The sequence below is a fragment of the Pinus tabuliformis genome, chromosome 6 (genome assembly GCF_031772625.1).
Source record: "Pinus tabuliformis cultivar Carrire ecotype Pingquan chromosome 6, CPIR1, whole genome shotgun sequence".
In the NCBI taxonomy this organism is placed as follows: domain Eukaryota; kingdom Viridiplantae; phylum Streptophyta; class Pinopsida; order Pinales; family Pinaceae; genus Pinus; species Pinus tabuliformis.
This window is the reverse complement of record NC_142292.1, coordinates 1,111,459,435-1,111,464,469: the sequence shown is the minus strand read 5'-3', so window position 1 is coordinate 1,111,464,469 and position 5,035 is coordinate 1,111,459,435.

Sequence of the window (5,035 nt, the reverse complement as noted above, 5' to 3'; positions counted from 1 at the left end):
GACATGTTCAAGAGAAGTCATTCAGTTAAAATTCATCCTTTGCAATACCATAAACCTTCATTTTCATGACCGCCATTCCTAAACCTTGTGTCGTCAGTCAAATTCCGTCTCCAAAATCATTACACTTGTTTCATGTTGTTGATGTGGGATACATTAAGGCCCTCCTGCGACAAGTTGCTTCTTGTCATCATCATCTCATAATCCAAGAAGTTGACTTAGAAACACCCTTCCAGTACCTTGAGGCTTTCATACATCAATGGCAAGTTTCTCGCTTCCGGCGATAGGTTTACATCAATGGCCTTTGACCGAAAGATTTTGTATGGTGTTCGACATCAAATCATCCATTCACACCATGCAGAATGTACTGCAATACCTTGAGTATCATTATCATTATCGACGATTTCTCTCGCGTATGTTAATGGCTCACATCATTGGTTAGTAGTCAGATGGTGTCTTCCCATGTTCGACTTTAGATCACGTATTCACATGGTTAGACTCGTACTTGAGCGAACGATTGAACGAGATAGAAGACCCTGGATCTAGTTTCATCCATCCAGGCTATGATTTCAGGAAATGTACCAAATCATCCATACAATGGTTTTACATTGATGGTCATTCCAATTTGGGTCTATATCTATAGACAATTGTCTATGTACTTGTATTGAAAGTTTATATGCTAAGGATGGGTATGCCTTTCCTCAGCGATTCATGAGAAAAAATCAAAATATCATGATATTGTATTGTAATCGATGCAGGTCACCAACCACTTCGAAACCTCCTCATCACATCGTAAAGCATTTCACTCGAAATTACATTTTCAACTTCATGCTTTAGGGGGCAACTGTTACAAATCCATTTGGGAACATCACTCCCATCATCCATATCAGTAGGGCTCATCAAACCCTAATTTCATTTGCTACATTCACTAAACAAGTCAACCTTTTGAATGCCTCCTTCCCAAACAGTTTCATGGCCTGAAGGCATCCTAAAATGACCTCTAGAGGGACCAGCGCAGTTAGGCCCATGCAAGGGTGCGTTATAGAGCAGTTGAGTCCATGCCAGGGTGCTCTGCAGAGCACTTAGGCCCTCTTTGACCTGCGCTGGGCAAATTTGAGCGAAATCCACATAGGGTTTGGGGAATATTCTTATCTTCTGGATCCTTCTAGATGATTCCCACACTTATCATCTCCTATGAGCTTGAAAACGGATCAGGAATGAGTTAAGATACATCCTATCCTCTCATCCCTTCCTCCATGGAAATAATTATAAGTATGGAATGCCATTCAATACCTTCATTGATGAAAAAGCCTCCTCCATCTTCCTATAAATTGACCACTCATCTAAGTGATTAGGGCTTGGACTTTGATGATTGTAGGGAGAAAATGTTAGTTTGAGAATTGAGACTATTTTAAATTTTGTTATGCTATCGGATTTTCATGCTTATGATGTGATGTGGATGGAACCAAAGCTGGAGGAGTGACTTCGAATCAGGATTCATGGTTGTAATTCTTCCTTCTATTCAATAAAGTATTTGCACCTTTTTCCATATGCTTATCTTGATATGTGATGCTTATATGTGTGAATGTATCTAATTCCATCTAATTGTAATCAATAGATCTTTTGCTTTGATCAGTTCTTTGTCTTCTATTGATGTTTACTGGTACTTCTCAAACGTGTTAAGTATGGGAAGGAGTGACAGTATTAATACAAAGTAGACAAGAGGAAAGCGAAAGTACAAGTAGGTCCTCTCATTCTCTTTGTCTTATCTATTGTTTATAGATAAAGGTTTAAAGTGCTTTAAATTGTTGTTCTAGATATAGCTACTGTCTAGGAAATTAGTATGTATCCATAGAATTTGGGTACAACCCTCTACTCCACCATAACCCTCAAATTATATAGGGGGAGGTATTTGTCTCCTCACTCTTTCAAGACCAGCCACACAGGATGGTAGGCACCAATTGGCATCAAGTAGCACTTCTCTGGGATTATGCCCCGTGCTCAAATTTACCCTCGCCTTCCATGTCATACTCCTCAGTTGCCCCTTCCCCCAAACTACCCTTACCTCTGGATTCCCCTTCGCCCATCAACTCGATCAGCAGTGACCTTGAATTTTTGCTTCACAACCCCAACATCGACTTGATCCCTATCTCTATTCACAAGGACCCCTCCCACTTGAAAATGATGCACATTAGCCCATCCTCGACCAAAAATGTAACGGTCTTGACAAAGCGGAATTTGCGGGTTGGTTCTAGGAAAGGGACACATGCTAAATCATTCAAAGCTCTATATTTTCTTGGAAATTTGGATTTACTCGAAGTTTTTCTATTTGATGGGAATGCTTTTGGGGCTCTTACAGGAGAAATGATTACATATGTTGAATATGATTAATTTCATATCAATTAATATTTGGGTGTTGGGGGACCATTCTAAATTAGCTTCCCTCGGTCACCTTATCAAACTCTTCGAATTTTTTATCATGTTTATACATGAGACTATGGTGAGGGGATATAAGGCTCGTTATTACTTTTCTTTAATTTTCCTAGGGTGGGAAATGGTTTCAACTGATTTAGAAGGCCTTTCAGGAGGAATGATTACTATGTGGGATCTTTCTGTTATTAAAATTTTCACATTTAAATGCTTTTTAGGTGTTAGTGTCAATCACTTTAGCATGTCACCAGTGATCAAATATGCTCTTACAAGGTGTTATTAGGGTGTCAAGTCAATTTTTTGTCATTTTAGTGAATCTTCAATAAAAGTTTGGTCATTGGATGTTGATGTCTAGGTCATTGCTTCTCCCTTAACTTACTCATGGTCTTCATCACTCATCATGGTCATTGTCTTATTCTAGGTATCATATCTTCATTTAAGTGTCTTGGGTCATGAAATGGTTAAATTCCTCATTTTAGGTCATGGTCTAAGGTTTCACTCCATGTGTCATCATGATACCATATGTCAAAACAAAAACATGGCCATCATGTGATTCAGTGGGTAAAGGGATTTAGCAGCTTAGGGAAAGAAAAATAAAGGTAAAGGTAATGTTTCATTTCAAATAAGACAATGTTGCAGTACACTACCTTGCCTCATCATTTCTCATAGGGACATGTTTTCTTCAAAATATGTTTTTGGCCAAATGGAGAAGAATTTTACAAAAGTCAAAGAGGGTTTTGTCCATTATAGTCCAAGGAACAAGAAACTCCTTCAGTTTATGCATAGGTATTATGATTTGAAATAAATTCCCAAAATACACTTGCTATGGGAGAGTTGTTGCACTTCTGGACAACTTGACTTCAAGACAGTCTTTCAGGAGTTTGGAGCAGGTTTTGGCAATGCTTAAGGACTCTATTATGTATCAGACATCCTAAGATTTCCAATGGTACCTTCAGCTTGTGATTTGGATTAGTGGATGGCATCCAAAAGTGCTCTGCAAGTTGGCATTGTGCTTTTGTTAGAGAAACCCTGAGTTTTTGGAGTGACCTTGGGAAAATAATTTTTTCTCCCTGATGGAGTGTCCAAATTACATGCTTGATGAGCCCATCGTATAGCATACTTCAAGATATTTCCAATGAGCTATCAAGTTCTCTATTTGGAGTAGTTTAAGTCCTCCAAAAGTTGTTTTGAAGATGGCACTATGCACAGAGACACTACGTTGCGCACAGCCTAACTGCATTGTGCACGGGGCAGAGTGTTCAGAAAATGCCCACATTTCTCCCAAATTTGATTTTTAAGCCTGAAAACTTGATTTCATTGATTTCTAAGCCAAAAAGCAAGTAATTACACCATTATTCCTCCTTCTTTTCTTCTCAAAATCATCTCATGCCAATGATTTTTCAAATTAGGGTTTGTAGTGAAATTTCTCATGGGGAATGATAGGTTGATGATGACCATTTTTATTTTTTGGTTTATAAACATGTAAAATGTTTCCCTACACCTATATGCATGTTTAATAAACTATTTTAACCACTCAATCAACCTCTAAGAAGAATTTTACCTCTCCAAAAGTGAAACCCTAGTTCATTCCTAGGGATTTTTGGGCACTTTCACTACAAACTATGTTTTTCCTCCTCATAAGCAAATCATTCCTCCATTGCTTCTCCACTAATTTTCATCAGCTCTCAAATGTTAATTTCGACCTCTTTCAAACCTCCTTTACCATTTTTTCAAACTCCACCTTCACATCACTTCATTTTCCACTCATACCTCATAGTTTTTCTCATTTTCTTGTTGCTAGGGTTTTTGTCATCATGGAGGCAGAATCTTCACCAGAGAGGATGAGACATCACAAGGGAGGTAAAATCCTCATATATGAGCCATCAAATTGTAGTGAAATCAACTCACATCCCTTTATCAAAAAATTGCTTTGAAGATGCACATTGCTTGGATTTCTGCAACAGGGTGAGTGAGGTGGGTTTTCATGAGCAGTTGACAGATTGGGTGGCAACTCAGTTGAAGGGTGAAAGTGTTGTTATTGTTGGTGTTGAATTCATTTTTTCAGTTGCCTACATTTCAATTGCTATAGGAATACCAAACAATGGTGAATATTGGTTCAAGGGAATGAACCTAGATCTTGAATATTATAAACCTTTCTTAAAAACACCATACAGGGAAAAACATGATCACACTATGCCTTTCAGATACTTAATGCAGAAATATGCCCCTTTGATGAAAATTAGCATGAATTTCTTTACATGTGAAGGAAGATTCTCCAGGTTGTATGCTTATCATTTTCACCTCCTAATGCACTTCACCTCCCACAAGCCACTCAACATGTGTAACTACCTATTCAGGAGCATTTCCAAAATGTTAGAGAAAATAAAAATGAAGAACAAGGAGCACTACCAAAGCATGTTTCACCATAGTCTAATCAAGACTATAGTCCTTCACCAGCTTGCAGAGAAAGGTATGACTTGGGAAACCTTTTTGGAAACATCCCTGAAATGGCATGAAGCAAATGTAGCAACTCAAATCTCTATCATACCAAAATAGCAAATGGAAGTGGGGTCCTCTAGAAAATCTGTTGAGAAAACTTAAGCACCTA